At 37.6% G+C, this 18,433-nt stretch overlaps 1 protein-coding gene across 2 annotated transcripts in view; it reads left to right on the top strand.

The window, feature by feature from the left end:
- Positions 1-18,433, top strand: part of LRRC4C (leucine rich repeat containing 4C) — a 1,342,213-nt gene that overhangs the window by 1,112,315 nt on the left and 211,465 nt on the right. For both annotated transcript variants that reach the window (XM_043482208.1, XM_043482206.1), the window contains exon 6: positions 7,365-7,461. The gene's annotated coding sequence lies outside the window, so the exon portion shown is untranslated. The remainder of the gene's footprint in view (positions 1-7,364; positions 7,462-18,433) is intronic.

Genomic DNA, 18,433 nt, shown 5'->3' with positions numbered 1-18,433 from the left:
CTTGCATCTGTTATCACATGAACTCAATCAAGGACTTGCTGTGGCCTCTTTTGACATCTGACAATGTTGTGGAGAAGGAACTGCTACATTCCATCCATCTCTACAATATTGCCAGAGCAGTAGTTCTTAAACCAAGTCCACTTAAACGCATCAGAATCCTATATAATTCAATAAGACAAGAAAACATAAATAAAAGGTATACAGACTAGGGAGAAAGAAATAAAACTTTCTTTGTTCACAGATGACATCATTGTCTGTATAGAAAATCTGGAGGAATCAACAAAAACCTCTCAGAGTAAGTGAGCATAGCAAAGTTGTAGGATATAAAGTTAATACACAAAAGTTAGTCTCTTTCCCATATATCAGCAATAAACAAATAGAATTTGATGTTAACAACATATTGCTTTTTATATTGGGTCAACCAAAAAATCCATTCAGGTTTTTTGTAATATGTTATGGAAAAACTTGAATGAACTTTTTGGTCAACCCAGTATTAGCACCACAAAAAATGAAATACATTTAAACCTAACAGAATGTGTATAAGATATACATGAGGAGAACTACAAAATTTTGGCAAAAGTTATCAAGGAAGAAGTAAATATATGGAGAAATATTTCACGTTCATGAATAGAAGACTCCATAATGTCAAGATGTCAATTCTTCCCAATTTAATCTATAGATTCAGTGACAATTCTGATTAAAAAAAATATACCAGCAAGTTACATGACAAACAATCATAACGTTTATTTGTTGTTGCTTTAAGGGCTTCCCTGGTAGCTCAGCTGGTAAAGAATCCGTCTATAATGCAGGAGACCCTGGTTCGATCCCTGGGTCAGGAAGATCCCCTGGAGAAGGGAACCTCTACCCATTCCAGTATTATGGCCTGGAGAATTTGGGTCACAAAAAGTCAGACATGATTGAGCAACTTCCAATTTCACTAATCCCTAAGATGTGTCCGACTCTTGTGACCACATGGACTATAGCCCACCAGGCTCCTCTGTCCATAGGATTTCACAGGCAAGAATACTAGAGCGGATTGCTGTTTCATTCTCCAGGGGATCTTCCCAAACCAGGGATCAAACCTGCATGTGCTACATTGCAGGAGAGCCGCTGGGAAGTCCCTCTAAAATTTACACGGAGAGGCAAAATATTGAAGGAGACAAACAAAGTCAGAGGACTGACAATACTAGACTTCAAGACTTACTGTAAATCTACAGGAATCAAGACAGTGAAGCTCTTGGTGAAAGAACGGACAAATATATCACTGCAACAGTATAAAGAGTCTAGAAAAAGACTCACATAGCCCTTGACAAAGAAGCAAAGGCAATATAATGGAGCAAAGACAGTCTTTTCAACAAATCATGCTGAAACAAGTAGACATTCACAATGCAAGAAAAGAAAAGAAAGAAAATAAAAAAGAATCTAGACACAAACTTTATACCTTTCACAAAAATTAACTCAAAATGCACCATAGGCCTAAATATAAAATGCAAAAGTATAAAACTGCTAATATACAAGAAATTCCAGATGATATTGGCCATGGAAATGAGTATTTAGTCATGCCACCAAAGGTATAATCCATGAATGAAATAGTTGATAAAGTTTATTAAAATTTTAAAAAAGTCTACTATGTGAAAGACACTGTCAAGAGAATGAGAAGAAGGGGAGAAAATGTTTGCAGAAGACACATCTGATAATGGACAGTTATCTAAAATGTGTAACTTGTGAAATTCAACAATAAGAAAACAAACAACCCCATTAAAAATTGGCCAAAGACCCAACAGACACTTCACCAAAGAAGATATACTAATAATGAATAAATACGTGAAGAGATGTTCCACATCATATGTCATTAAGGAAATTCAAATTAAAACAGTAACAACATATTACTACACACCTATCAGAATGGTCAAAATTAAAAATATTGACAATACCAAATGTTGGTGAGGATGTGGAGCAATAGGAAATCTCATTCATTGCTGGTGAGAATGCATTATTGTGCAGGTATTTTGGAAGACAGTTTGGTGATTTCTTATAAAACTGAATATACTCTTATCATATGATTCAGCAATTAAGTTTCTTGGCATTCACCCAAAGGTGTTGAAAACTTATGTCTGCAAACACTTGCACATGGATGTTTATAGAAGAAAATGAAAGAGAGAAATTGAAGTAGCTCAGTCATGTCCGACTCTTTGCGACACCATGGACTGCAGCCTGCATCCTCCTCCATCCTGCAGACTCCTCCATCCATGGAATTTTCCAATCAAGGATACTAAAATGGGTTGTCATTTCCTTCTCCAGGGGATGTTCCCGACCCAGGGATAGAACCCAGGTCTCCCACACTGCAGGTAGACTCTTTACCATTTGAGCCACCAGGGAAGCTTTTATAGGGAAGTTTATAGAAGATTTAGTCATAATTACCAAAACTTGGAGGCAACCAAGATGTCCTTCAATAGGAGAATATGTAAATAAACTGCTGTACATCTAGAGAATGGAATATTATTCAGTACTAAAAAGAGATGACTTATCAAGCCATAAATAAAACATGGAGAAACTTGAATGCATATTATTAAGTGAAAGAAGCCAATCTTAAAAGACTGTGTACGATACGATTCCAACTATTTGACATTCTGGAAAAAGTCAAAACAAAGGAGACAATAAAAAAAGTCATTTTTGCCCTGTGTCAGGGGGGAGGGGAGAGGGATGCACAGATGGAGCATGGAAGATGTTTAAGGCAGTTAAACTACTCTGTATGATACTACAGTGGATGATACTATAATGGTTGATACAAGTCAGTATGTGTACATGTATGCTCAGTTGCATTGTGTCCAACTCTTTGAGACCCTATGGACTGTAGTTTGCCAGACTCCTCTGTCCATGGAATTTTCCAGGCATGAATACTGGAGTGGGTTGCTATGTCCTCCTCTAGGGGATCTTCCTGACCCAAGGACTGAACCCAGACCTGTGTCTTCTGCGTTGGCAGGCGGGTTCTTTACCACTGGGCCACCTGTGGAGCTCTACATGTCAGCATACTTTTGTCTAAACCCATAAAATGTGTGAAACGTTTGTCTAAAACCCATAAAAAAGAGTGAACTCTGATGCAAACTATAAACTTCGGGTGATAAAGACGTGTCAATGTAGGGTCATTAATTATAACAAATGTATCACAGTTGTGGGGGATGTCTATAGTGCGGGAGGTTTTTCATGTTTAGGGGTAGGAAAAATAGGGGAACCCTGTATTTCTCAGTGAACTTTAAACTTCTCTACAAGCTTATTAAAACAAAAATACAACAGACCATCTATATCATTTTAAGAATTTTTTTCCCACTTCTCAGCGTGGCATGTAAGATATCTCATGAGCTTGTCCATGCCTAACCATGCATGTTAATCCCTGACAACCACAGTTCTTTGTGTGTATGTGTATACACACACACACACGTGCACATGCACACGCACAAACACATCCTTGCCCCACCTTTCTTGCTAATCATTCAGAACTTCTTGTTCATTGAAGCAAAGTATCAAGGTTTTTTCTAGATTGTCTCCTCAGAGTGGTGAGAGTTTCTACCTCTATTTCTTTGTCTAATTCTAACCTGTCTTTCAAGTCTTGTTTCTTCAGAAAGATGTTCTTCATTCTCTTCCAATATAATTCAAATGCCTCTAATTGCATCCACTATGTACCTTCTTTTATCATAGAAGATGGTAGAGTATCCTAAAATTGTTTATATACTTATATACGTGACTATATCCTTCAGTAGATGATGAGTTCCTTGAAGAAGAATCTGTTTTGTTTTAGCATAGTTCTATGCCCATCGGTGGTGGTCTAGAAATATCTGTCAGATAAACGAATGGAGACCAGGGGGTGTGGAGTAAGCTCCAATCTTAGAGCATTCCCAGACTTGACAACTGTGTATGGCAACCTGCCTTTCAGGGAAAGTGTGTGTAGTTGCTGGAAGCATTTTATGTCTTTAGTGGAGAGGGCCAATTTCATTCCCTGGTGATGTCAATATGGCAGCTTTCACCAGCCTGAAAGTCCTCTGGCACTGAAAACACATAAAGTCTGGAAGCTGTTTATGAGACTCAGAAGGTGAGTCAACAGACCCTGTTCCAAGTTGGCAAGAAGGAACATAGTCCTAAACAGCTAAAACTCCATAATTCACATTGAGCTTCTCATTAATTTAAATGTTAATGTAAATTTAAAACATGTTGTATTGATTTGGAACTATTTTTGTATGAATATTGCATAACTGAGCTCTGTAGCAGCAGAATCCAAATGGACATCTCTTCACACCAACTTATAATTAAGAAAAAAATGAGGCTTCCTCTTTTTCTCTCTCTTGTTTTGTCATGTAAGATCATTTATTTTAGTTATAAGGTCTAATTATGAGAACCTCTGGCTTTGAGTGCAACTGATTTGGACAGTCCTCAGCAAAAAGATCAAATTCTGAATCTATTATTTCAGAATATTGCACACGTAATTTCAAATATATATGGAGATCGGTGTCTTTTCCATTTCACTGAAGAGAAACCTAAAGTCTCTGTGATCATGCTGGTGATTGCAGTCAATTTTCTTAATTCTTCATCCAGAGTCCCCTTTCATTGGGATATTTCTTTATTTAAAAGGAAAACACATTTTTCAAAGGATGTCTTAAGACATCACATAAGAGAAATAATGCTGCTGATGACAATGATGATGAAAATTTTTGTATATGCTTTCTTAGTCTGTGCTAGATCCTGATAAAAAGTCTTTTAAAACAACGTCTCACTTAGTCCCCAAAGCACCACAGAGGGGGGCTTCTCTCTTTACCCTATTTTACAGATTAGGAAACTGTCCCGGAAAGAGAATGTCACTTTCCTAAAGTTCCACAAACAGAAAGGGATGTTGCTGGCCCTAGGAGTCATGCTGGTTTCACCTCAAAGTCTTTTTCATGAGCAGTGTGCTGAATCTTAAATCACACAGTGGGATCGATACATACAGACCTGGAATAATGGATTTCTTTTTGAAGCGATGCATATGAACGTGTAATTAAGGATTTGGTGTTGCAGTGGAGAAGTTGGGGGGATGGATGAAATCCAGAGGCCTGGCTCCTAGTTCCTAAACACCTTGTATCTTATTTCCTTCACCTACACACTATGAAATTTGAACTAACTGATTAGCGAGGCCTCTTCCAGCCCCACGTTCTGTGAATTTGTGTAATGATATGATTCATTTTGTTCTAATCAACAAACCCGCTGCCTGCTCCTTCCCTTCACAAACACCCACTCCAGAGTTTCTTCACATCTGATGCCTCTGCCCTTACAGGCAGCCACACCTAGATCAGTTCTCTGTAGCCACGTGCATACAAAGGAAACATTCTGCTTGCAACACATTTCTTTGAAACCTGCTAAATGCCAGGCGGAAAACTTAGGCTAAGATGGAGAAAGCAGCATTTTGTTCCCATGAACATAGAAATGAAATACAAAAACCATAGTCCTAGAGAGAAATCAGACAAGACCTCTATATGTCAAGAGATAAATATTAGCAGTGCATTCAGAGGCTCTGATAATAACAGACAAAGAAGCTACTGAAATTAAATATCTACTGGCCTAGGTGTAGCCAACAAGGTCGCAGAGCTAGAGTACTTAGCATAGTAAGGACTATAGGCCCTGGGATCACACAGACCTGCTAACTCTACCACTTACTATCTCTTTCTGGGCAATTAACTCCTGCCTCAGTTTCTTCACCTATAAAATGAGAAACATCAATCAAAAATTTCAGGATACATAGTGTACTTGTAAGGCTTACTCTATAAAATAAAGAGTTTAAATTATATCTGTTACTTTAATAACAACAACAACAAAAAAAGTTCATGGCTTAGTTTTTAAATTTTCCTTATAAATAATAATGTCAGTTATTACTCAATTCTCAATTTTAGTAATTATTTTGTTTTTGCAGGACAATGATACATGAAACATCAATTAAATATGAATATTTCTCCCCAAAATATTTTTTCCTCTGGAAGATATCTGACAGGGATGGAGGGAACATGTGATATAATGTCAAATTCTGTAAGCTATCTTACAAGTAGCCTTTAGTTTTCCCAGTTTCTAGAGAATTCAGATTTCTTTCTCTCAATGTTAGAATAGCAGGAAGACAGACAGCTAAATCACTGGCCCCAGAGGATTATGAATCCTGTGAATTAAAAATTCAATTTTGTTAAGCTCCATGAGATACACTGTTGATTTACTCAATAGAAAAACCTGAAAATAATTGATTACAGTCAACTTTGTATCATTTACTTACAAGTAACTAATTGTCCAGCAGAGATAGAAGCCAATAATTGAGTACCTGGAATAAATTTTTGAAAAATTTATCTAAACTTTATCTAAAAAAAAAAAAAAAACTTTATCTAAGCATGAGGGGTTTGCAACCATAAATTCTATCTGACCATTCTACCTACATCACACCACATCCTCAGAAGGAAAATTATCATAGGATTTGAAAGATGGGAGGGGACTTGGAGGCAATTCTGCACAAAGCTCTTAATTTCATACATGGAGAGATAAAGACTCAGAGAAGTTTGGATACTTGCCCAAAATTTCCTAGCTAATTATAGTAGGGTTATGAATTGAATCTAGTTCTGATTATTAGTCCAATGCCAATGTTTACTTATTTTCTTTGTTATATCAAACAAAAATCTGTAAATTACAGTGTGTATTTTCTAGGCTTTTTTTTAATGTCCATTTGGCTATTAGGGTTAAGATAAACAGATAATCATCTCTGTTGTTCTGAGCTCATGTCAGGGGATGAGGTAAGAGTCAGAAGTCTCTTGGGACATCCCTGGTGGTCCAGGGGCTAAGACTCTGCACCCCCAGAGCAAGGGGCCTGGATTTGATCACTGGTCAGGGAACTGGATTCCACATGCTACAACTAAGAGTTTGCATACAATCAAAGATTTCATATGCAGCAACAGAGATCAAAGAACTTGCATACTACAGCTAGGACCCAGCACAGGCAAATAAATAAATACATTTTTTTTAAAGTAAGTTTTTCAAGATTTATGTACAAAAATTTATTCATAGATAAAAACTTCTTCAGTGAAATACATATGATACGTGACACACTTCAATAATAGAATGCAAGGACCCTTGACAAAGGAAAGAAAAACTGTCAAATTTAGAGATGGGTAAGCTAAAGCAAATATCTATGTCTGTATCTGCACCTATATGTTGACGTTTATATCAATGTCTATCTATATTAAAAAGATGAATGACTAAATAAATTCTATTGGGGGAGTATGACAAGCTGGCATATCTAACCCTCAATTTGTTCTCAATTTCACAGTATGATTTAAACATATGATATTTATGTTATCTTCCTCCAGGTATGAAAGAAACATTATCTACAGAAATCCAGAATACTTCTTTAACCTCTTTGGATTTTCTCAGGAAGATCAGGACCTGTGGAGAACTTTTGATAAGGTAGGTTCCAGGTACCACTAACTGCTTTCTTGCAGCTTTCATTTTAGCTTACAAAGTTGAGGGAAAAAGTGATGTTCTAGAAGTCAAAAGAGTAAAGAAATGGAGAGCCAGATTCCACTTACTATAAACGATACAGTTAATATCTGAGAATGTTGTTTCAGTTCAGTTCAGTCACTCAGTCATGTCCAACACTTTGCAACCCCATGGACTGCAGCATGCCAGGCTTCCCTGTCTATCACCAACTCCCAGAGCTTACTCAAACTCATGTCCATAGAGTCAGTGATGCCATCCAACCATCTCATCCTCTGTCATCCCCTTCTCCTCCTTCCTTCAATCTTTGCTAGCATCAGGGTCTTTTCCAATGAGTCAGTTCTTCACATCAGGTGGCCAAAGTATTGGAGCTTCCGCTTCAGCGTCAGTCCTTCCAATGAATATTCAGGACTGATTTCCTTTAAGATTGACTGGTTTGATCTTGCAGTCTAAGGGACTCTCAAGAGTGTTCTCCAACACCACAGTTCAAAAGCATCAATTCTTCAGTGCTCATCTTTCTTTATAGTCCAAGTCTCATGTCCATACATGACTACTGGAAAAACCATAGCTTTGGCTAGATGGACCTTTGTTGGCAAAATAATGTCTCTGCTTTTTAATATGCTATCTAGGTTGGTCATAGCTTTTCTTCCAAGGAGCAAGCATCTTTTAATTTCATGGCTGCAGTCACTATCTGCAGTCATTTTGGAGCCCAAGAAAATCAAGTCTGCCACTGTTTCCACTGTTTCCCCATCTATTTGCTGTGAAGTGATGGGGCCAGATGCCATGACCTTAGTTTTCTGAATGTTGAGCTTTAAGACAGGTTTTTCACTCTCCTCTTTCACTTTCATCAAGAGGCTTTTTAGTTCTTCTTCACTTTCTGCCTTAAGGCTGCTGTCATCTGCATAGTTGAGGTTATTGCTATTTCTCCTGGCAATCTTGATTTCAGCTTGTGCTTCAGCCAGCCTGTCATTTCACATGATGTACTCTGCATAGAAGTTAAATAAGCAGGGTGACAGTATACAGCCTTAAGGTACTCCTTTCCTGAATTGGAGCTAGTCTGCTTTTCCGTGTCCAGGTCTAACTGTTGTTTCTTGACCTGCATACAGATTTCTCAGGAGGCAGGTAAAATGATCTGGTATTCCCATCTCTTTCAGAATTTTCTACAGTTTGTTGTGATCCACACAGTCAATGGCTCTGGCGTAGTCAATAATGCAATAGATGTTTTTCTGAAACTCTCTTACTGTTTTGGTGATCCAATGGATGGTGGCAATTTGATCTCTGGTTCCTCTGCCTTTTCTAAATCCAGCTTGAACATCTGGAGGTTCATGGATCACATACTGTTGAAGCCTGGCTTGGAGAATTTTGAGCCTTGTTTTGCTACTGTTTAAGATGAGGGCCATCGTGCAGTAGTTTGAGCATTCTTTGGCTTGCCTTTCTTTGGGATTGAAATGAAACCTGACCTTTTCCAGTCCTGTGGCCACTGCTGAGTTTTCCAAATTTGCTGGCATATTGAGTGCAGCACTTTCACAGCATCATCTTTTAGGATTTGAAAGAGTTCAACTGGAATTCTATCACCTTCACTAGCTTTGTTCATAGTGATGCTTCCTAAGGCCCACTTGACTTCTTCTAGCATGTCTGGCTAGAAGTGAGTGATCACACCATCTTGGTTATTTGGGTCATTAAGATCTTTTTTGTATAGTTCTTCTGTGTATTCTTGCCACCTCTTCTTAATAGCTTCTATTAGGTCCACACAATTTCTGTCCTTTATTGTGCCCATCTTTGCATGAAATGTTCCCTTGGTATCCGTAATTTTCTTGAAGAGATTTCAAGTCTTTCCCATTCTATTGTTTTCCTCTATTTCTTTGCATTGATGAAATGTTTGTGCTGATTTCTTTGCACTGAGGATCAAGGTTGTTTCATTGTGCAGCTAACATTCCTAACATTTAACCCCGCCATTGAATAGATTTACCCATCCATCCAGGAAGTCCAGGGCAACTGCAGGATCCCCTGACATGATGGCCTGCCCTATAAAATTTCCATTGTGGAGTAGCAGGCATGAGTGCATCTGTAAATATCCCATCCTATAGAGGAAAGTGAAAGACTGTGTTAAAGTACAACTGATAAAATCTGGCTCCCCAATTCACCAATCACATAAGCAATTCTAATGACCAAAGAAAAGAAATGAGTAAAGAGAAGTCAGAATAGCTAAGATAATGGAGTTTTGTTTTTTTTTTTTTCAACATGGAGAAATAAAGTAGAAATGCAGAATAATTATCCTTCCCTAATACTATTGAAAAATATGAGAATCCTGCTAAGAAAAGGAAAGGCTCTTCAAAGTTTGCAAGAGGATTTTGTTAACCTAGGGGCGCACTCAGAGAATCCCTCCTGAGTGATGGAGGTAGCCACAGCATTGCGATGGAGAAGCTTGCTCTAAGAATCAAGCCAGATTCTAAACAGAAATTTTGCCAACTGCCTAGTAGACATCATGTATTATCAGAAGCACAACAGACGCATCTGTATTATCATAGAGCAAATATGATAGACTGTTGGCATATGTGGTTTTAGCTATTTCTAAAAAGTCCATTACATGCATATAGTAATTTAAAAATTTTTAAGCATACTCTTTAATAATTCTGTGAAGATGGTATGAGGGAAACAGTTTATCCAGGTAGTAAGTGAGCTTAGCTACTTTTCAGTAGACTTGTCACAATGGGAATTGTAATCATAATTTAATATATCATCTGTGTCTCTTGGATGTATTTGCTGGTAAAAATAAAACCAAGGAAAGGGAATTTCTTGAAAGTACAGGGGAAAAAATCATAAGCTTGAAGAAAAGTAAATAATAGACTTAGTATAGGGCCATAAACCAAAACAAGTATCTATAGAAGGTCTTAGCAGCAGTATCCACCTAATATTTTCAATTGGATGGTGCTTCTAGAATGAACAAATCCTGTTCTTTTAATATTGATATTTCCTCATCGGAGACTCAAGATCATGCAAGAAAAATTTTGATTTAGTTTGGTCATGCAATTTGGTCAAATTTTAGTGATTTGTCCTACCCTTGGTTACATAGGAATAGCAAAAGAGTCCATAATGGATTGGACAATTTTATCTTCAATGATGGAACAGTGATCATGTGGATTTGCCACTCCACCAAGATTACATATCATGGAGAATAATTAATCATGACTAATTAACAATAATCAAATATGAGATAGGACTATCCTCCAGATGAAGGAGTCTATATTTAGTAATATTTATTACATACCACCTTATAGCACAAAGGGTGTATCACCTATTACCATGGGTAATTACACAAATGTATGTGCTATAGTGACATTTAGAAAGTTGATTATTAGCAAATGTCTCTTGGGTATATGCTTAAAAAAGGTCAAGGGACTACCAGATTGATCAACCTTTTAACTTGACACTCAAAGTTGTATTTCTGCAAGTTTTATGTCAGCTTGAATGTATGACATCAAATAGTTCCCCCAAAATATATTATGCTTAAAGAGAGAACAGGACAAGTAAGGACATATAAAAATGAAATTTACTGGGGTACCCAAATCTAAGAATCTTTCACAAACAAAAAACCTTTAAAGAGGGATAAAGAAGTCCTAGGTCAGTAAGGCTTCCTATTCCAGGAAGAAACAAATGCAAATCTTATTTTAGAACCCTAATTTAACACCTCAAGATTCTTCCAGATTAAGTTCAACCAAAGATGTACTCACTGTTGATATTTAATAAATGTTAGTTGAAAAAAAAGATTGAATGAATAATCAATTTTCAATATATTAGACAATTTTTCAAAATATACATTTTTAACCATCTGTTTTTAAATGAGTCAATACCAATTTTCTCCCCTTTCTCAATATCTTCAAGGCCTTTATAACATCATGCTTTTAGCATAGTATTAGGAAACCAAAATGAAAAAACATAAGACAAAAAGACACAGGTAACTTAAGAGGAAACTACTATCCATCCCTGATAGATTTATCTTAAAGAATTTATCTCAGAAGTTCAAAGCTACCTGATTCCTGGGCACCAATAAATCACAGCAAAATAAAATTAGATTATAGTGGTAGCATTCTAATTTTAATTTTATCTTGAGATTTGTGAAGTTTCTAATCAGATTTTGAGTCAGCTAGTAAAATGAATGGATAACGAGTTCCATAGGAATTTTGAGTATTTAGGGACATTTTCCAAGAATCTTTTGCAAAAACATATTAAAAATCTTACGGGAGGGTAGAAAATCCAACTGTTCCTTTGATTAACTACCACAGCTCTTCCCTACGTATTATATATAAACTCTGTCATGCAGACTTTTGTCCCATTTGGAAATGTTTTTAAGAACTGGCCTACCAGTACTCATTTCTGATTTCTCCTTGCTAATAGAAGGACTGAGAATTATTGTCTTCTGAAAGGTAGTTGTATGAACAGGGCAACAGATTGGAACAAGTAAAGTTCCAAATATCCTTGGCAGGTTTGTGATTCATATACAAAAAGTAGATATCTACATGGTTTAAGTTACAGTGGCTGTTCCTTGATGATTGGCATTTTTATTTAGGAACAGATAGAATTCCTCTTATTCCTGGAAATATATCTATAAATTACATCTCCCATGTCTAAAATTTCAAGTGAAACAATATTATTGCCCCAAACTAAAGAGAACTAAAAGGATATTTGCTATTATCACATCAATGGGAATTTTTGGATAAAAAGTACATCGTTTTTTGTCTTTTGTTTTCCAGTTGGGGTTGTCTCTTTGGGCAGTATTGGTCGTGACTGAAATAGTTATTAGATCTGACTCACAGAGTTCATGGTAATAGAAAAAGCATGCCCACATTCCCATGACTCAGGCCCTGGTTAACAAATCTTTACACCATAAATCTGATGTAGCCTTATTCAGGGAGATTTCAAGCTCTATGGGATGCCTCCTCCTAGCATCTTTAAATTAAAAATTGAGTTAAAATACCCAGTAGTGGCAAGAGTGTAGAGAAACAGTGTTTTATAAAACTGTTGATAGTGTAACTTGGTGTAACTTTCTGGAGACTGACATGGCGTGTTGTCAGAAGTCTTTAAAATGTGCCTGCCCCTGACCTGACATTTTCTTTTCTAAGATTTATCTTAAATCACTTAACAAATGAATATAGATATATATACAGGTGTAATCATTGCAGCAATATAAATAGGTGCAATCTATTGGAAATAACCCAAATGTCTGAAAAACAAAGGATTTATTATAATATGGCCTATTGATATAATAAACCACTATTCAGTCATTAGCAATGCTGCTGCTGCTCTGAATATATAGACATGAGACATATTCACAATACATTAACAATTTAAAAATCTGATTACAGGAATTTATGCAAGTGTGACATCAATAATTATATGTTACATATATGTTATGTATTGTATATGTATAAAAAATCTGAGTAATAGGATTATGGCTTATTCTTTTTATATATTGGTTTTTAATAGGAATAAAAAGACATGTAAGTAGACAATTTGAGAGAAAAAAATAAATGGCAAATTAAGGGAAAAGTTCTTCAAAGGGTAAGACAAGACCCTCTACCTCTATAAAAAATGTACATACATACTCCCCCTTTATAATCAATACTGTTTTTACTCCAGAAGGGAGCCTTGAAAGGAAGTGAGTCTGTGGATTTATCATATTTTCCTGGAAATGGGGCTGAAACAGGCTGTGATTCCTATTGTCCTAGTTTATAAGGGGTAGCATCTCTTGACTGTTGCTCTGTGTCAGATTTGAAGGACTGTGGCCACTAACAATATGATAAAGCATGCGAGAGGGGAACTTAAAACTAAACCAGCTGTCATTTACAAATAGGACTAAACAACAAGACTGTGAGATATGCCTCCAGGGGCCAGGGGATTGAAAAGCGACACTGATGCTGTAATGTTCTTTATCTTTCTGGCTTACTTCACTCTGTATAAGGGGCTCCAGTTTCATCCATCTCATTAGGACTGATTCAAATGAATTCTTTTTAACGGCTGAGTAATATTCCATGGTGTATATGTACCACAGCTTCCTTATCCATTCATCTGCTGATGGGCATCTAGGTTGCTTCCATGTCCTGGCTATTATAAACAGTGCTGTGATGAACATTGGGGTGCACGTGTCTCTTTCAGATCTGGTTTCCTCAGTGTGTATGCCCAGAAGTGGGATTGCTGGGTCATATGGCAGTTCTATTTCCAGTTTTTAAGAAATCTCCACACTGTTCTCCATAGTGGCTGTACTAGTTTGCATTCCCACCAACAGTGTAAGAGGGTTCCCTTTCTCCACACCCTCTCCAGCATTTATTGCTTGTAGACTTTTGGATAGCAGCCATCCTGACTGGCGTGTAATGGTACCTCATTGTGGTTTTGATTTGCATTTCTCTGATAATGAGTGATGTTGAGCATCTTTTCATGTGTTTGTTAGCCATCTGTATGTCTTCTTTGGAGAAATGTCTGTTTAGTTCTTTGGCCCATTTTTTTGATTGGGTCATTTATTTTTCTGGAATTGAGCTGCAGGAGTTGCTTGTATATTTTTGAGATTAATCCTTTGTCTGTTTCTTCATTTGCTATTATTTTCTCCCAATCTGAGGGCTGTCTTTTCACCTTACTTATAGTTTCCTTTGTAGTGCAAAAGCTTTTAAGTTTCATTAGGTCCCATTTGTTTAGTTTTGCTTTTATTTCCAATATTCTGGGAGGTGGGTCATAGAGGATCTTGCTGTGATTTATGTCGGAGAGTGTTTTGCCTATGTTCTCCTCTAGGAGTTTTATAGTTTCTGGTCTTACATTTAGATTCTTTAATCCATTTTTAGAACATTACAGCATACTAACACATATATATGGAATTTAGAAAGATGGTAACGATAACCCTATATGCAAAACAGAAAAAGAGACACAGAAATACAGAACAGACTTTTGAACTCTGTGGGAGAATGTGAGGGTGGGATATTTCAAAAGAACAGCATGTATACTATCTATGGTGAAACAGATCACCAGCCCAGGTGGGATGCATGAGACAAGTGCTCGGGCCTGCTGCACTGGGAAGACCCAGAGGAATCGGGTGGAGAGGGAGGTGGGAGGGGGGATCGGGATGGGGAATACGCGTAACTCTATGGCTGATTCATATCAATGTATGACAAAACCCACTGAAATGTTGTGAAGTAATTAGCCTCCAACTAATAAAAAAAAGAAAAAAAAATGAAAAAAATAGTAAAACATTATAAAGAAGAGAAAAAAAAAAAAAAAAAGAAAAGTGACACTGAGGATGACTGAACGAGGAAGGCAGTGATACATGTGCTCGGTAACAGGGTAAAGCCAAGATGATTCCTGCCGTGGAGCTTATTTGATTCTCAGTGAAAGGAGTGCATGAGTGACAGTGAAGAAGACAACTTCACAATCCTTCAAGCTTGTAAAGTACATGAGAAAAAGTACCCACTGAGTCCTGCCTGGGAGATCTTGAGCCCTTGCAGAACCACTATCCAATATTTGGAAGCAACTAAATGCTCCAGATAATCCCTTTAAAGCCTCTCTCCTTTCACCCAGATTGTTGACACTGCCCCTTCTAGAACATTGGAATATCGACCAAAAAGGAAAAACAAACAATCTAAAAGTTGGCAGTTATGTTTCATTTGAGGAACTTACTGAGGACTATAGCCCAGGAATCAGCCTCTCAGGTAGCTCTGAGGAACTGTTCCAAAGAGGTAAGGGAGGAAAAAGGACATACAGGAGATTTACCTGGAAAAAATAAAATAAAAAATATATTTCATCATCCAGAGATTACTGCTAATCACAAAAATCAGGTATCTCAAATAAATGATTTTCATGCTTTTCTATGTATAGGAAGATGCAAGAGTCTGGGCTTATCAAAATTATCCCTTCAATATGCATTTTAAGTATCTAAGGCCAATATTCTATTTTTCCTCCATTCTGAATTTCCCTAAGGGTTCACCATTTGGGGGTGACTGCAGTGGCTGATGGCTTGATGCAGGGCAACATTTGTTGTGTACTGAAATGGCAGGCAACATTTTTTGTCCACAAGAACCACTGTCTTACTGCCTTCATGGAGTAGTTAGTAATCCTGAGGTAAAGAAAGCGTCCTTTGCAGGTAAGGCTAAGGCAGAAGCAGCCTTGTAAATCTAAGTTCCCTGGAAATCACTTTCCACTTAGCATTCTTGGATGAAGCTGTGTTGGTACCATGAGAGATTAGGAATTTCTCTGCTAAGAGGTTTTGAATGGGAACCTCTTATCTTATCATTACTATTATCATAAAAATAATGACTGGTAACAGTAATGGAGGAAGGGCTTCCTGGAACTAAGCCCTTTCACAGGAATTGTCTCAATGAATCCTCAAGCACCCCTTCTACCTTCATTTCAAAGATAAAGACATTGAGGGGGAGAGAAGTTAAGTAAGTGTTCAAGGCCATTCAAATAGAAAGGAGGTGGAGGTGGGGCTAAAATCTAGGCTGTATGATTCAAATATTCTTAAACTTTGGCAGCTCTCCTGACTCTGTAGAACTGAACACATTACAGTCTATTTATGGTGACTGTTGTTTGAAGCAACAGTGATAATTAACATTATTACTGTTAATTAATAAATCAGACTGACATCAGATTTAACCAAGCCAGAGGCCCGCAGGACTCAGACTTTGGATGTTCAGATATTTTTCTTCTTCTTCTTTTTTAATAACAAAAGAGGGTGTCAACTACAAATCACCACTTGCCAAGGGCCCTTGCTGGGGGCTTCCCAGGTGTAGCTCAGTGGTAAAGAATCCTCCTGGCATTGCAGGAGATGCCTGTTTGATCCCTGGATTGGGAAAATCCCCTAGAGAAGGTCATGACAGCCCACTCCAATACTCTTGCTTGGGAAATCCCACAGACAGAGAAGCCTTATGAGCTACAGTCCATGGGGTCACAAACAGTCAGACACGACTGATAGACTGAGCAAACACACAGCACATATACACACACACACAAATATTAATAACATTATATGAAAGATCCATATAATAACATTATATGGAGAAAGATCTCCATAGCTTTAAAAAGGAAAGATGTCCAAAGCATATAGCATCATACCTGAAGCAGGGAAAGCACTCTCTAAGGGAGGTATATTTGCTAAGTGGTAACTATTTGGAAAACAGAGGTGAAATGAAAATTACCTGCGAAGTCTCAGCTGTTCCACGGCACATTTCAGCTAAGAATGCTTAAAAATAAAATACCCGAGAAGACAAGCTATTTGCAGTTAATTTATACGTGCTCTTATTTTCTCTGTACGCCAGGTACGATTTCCCTTCAAGGTTGTCACTGCCATGCGGAGCACTCACCCACTCACTCACTCGTTCAGTACATGTTTATTGAACATGTATATCAGGCCAGGGAGCTAGACACTGGGGTGACCCAGGTGAATTCACATTCTCCTCTGTGGAGGGAAGCAGGGACAGACCCAAAGAGCTTAATATCTTAATAGTATATGGTAGAGATGGGAGGAACAGATGCACATTAACATAAAGATATATATGCTTGCCCACATATACGCATATGCTTTCTTGCCACGCTCCAGGAGAGAAATATCAATCACACTGAAGATATTAACAGAATGTCTGGGTGGCTTCCGCCTTGATCACGGATTTCATGGATGAATTGAGTTTTGAAAAGTTTGGGGGAAACGTGACAGAATAAAAGTATGGTGGCGCAGAATATGGAGACATTTTCGGTTTGGGCAGAGAGGATGACACAAAGGATTCAGAGAGTCCTCAGTGTCTTCAAGGAGTGTAATTTGAATTAGATGATGGCTCAGGTGAACCAGTTAGGGAGGTTCAGAAAGCAGCGTTGATGTGTGTGTTTTTCAGAATATTTTAATATTTTTAAGTGGAGTCTAAACAAAGGGCAAAACAAGACACCCTCTCCAGATCCTTTCTTTAGACTCTAAAACCCTTTGTACATGAGATAATATGTAATGATTACACTTAACTCTAGCGAAACAAGTAAACAGAAATCCTTTTCAAGGATGAATGTGTGCTAAGTCACTTCAGTTGTGTCCAACTCTTTGCGACCCTATGGACTGTAACTCACCAGGTTCCTCTGTCCACGGGATTCTCCAGGCAAGAACACTGGAGGGGGTTGCCATTTCTGTTCCCAGGGGATCTTCCTGACCCAAGGATCGAATCCATCTCTCTTGTGTCTCCTGCATTGGCAGATGGATTCTTTATCACGTGCCCCAACTGGGGAGCCCTCCTTTTCAAGATTTTGGCTTTAAGTCAAAGTGGGGTGAAGCCCCAGCTTTGCAAATTACTTTTAAAACTTGAAACGGTTACTTATTTCCCTTGTCTTCAGATCCTCTATACAGCAGGGTTTTGGGGAGTCAGTGCATGTAAGGAACTTAGCATACTCTTAGACACACAGTACATGTTCATAAACATAAACATAAATAATAAGCTAGTTTATTATCAATAATACCTCTTTACTGTCTCATTAAAAATAAAGCACACATTAATTGATGCACAGTAATATGCAATTAGGTTTTTTTCTTTAAAAATAGGTATATTGTGATATCAACATATCCTGGAAATTGTGTCAAACAACGTGGTACAAAATAAATATTAAGAGAATATAGTCCTGTCTGCCAGGGCGTCGGTATCTATCAGAACATTTTTAACTAACTGCAATGACTAGCTGGGGGTCATGATTTGTCTTCTGATTTCTTCTTTACTTATCTATCAATTCCTAGGAAATCCAGGGCTCTATAAAGCATTTTTTGGTTATCAGAAAACATTTCAAAATGCCTCTAGCACACTGTACTATGGAAGCAGGTTTTTACTTTAAAAAACATGTTCTGGTTAACAAAATACTTTTACCTTCATAAGATATGACGCTCCCAAGGGGGCTGGGAGGAAGCCCAGGGCTGGAGGGATGAATGGAGGGGCGG

Source organism: Cervus canadensis, chromosome 11 (genome assembly GCF_019320065.1).
Source record: "Cervus canadensis isolate Bull #8, Minnesota chromosome 11, ASM1932006v1, whole genome shotgun sequence".
NCBI classification, from domain to species: domain Eukaryota; kingdom Metazoa; phylum Chordata; class Mammalia; order Artiodactyla; family Cervidae; genus Cervus; species Cervus canadensis.
This window is presented reverse-complemented; position numbering and strand designations above follow the sequence as displayed.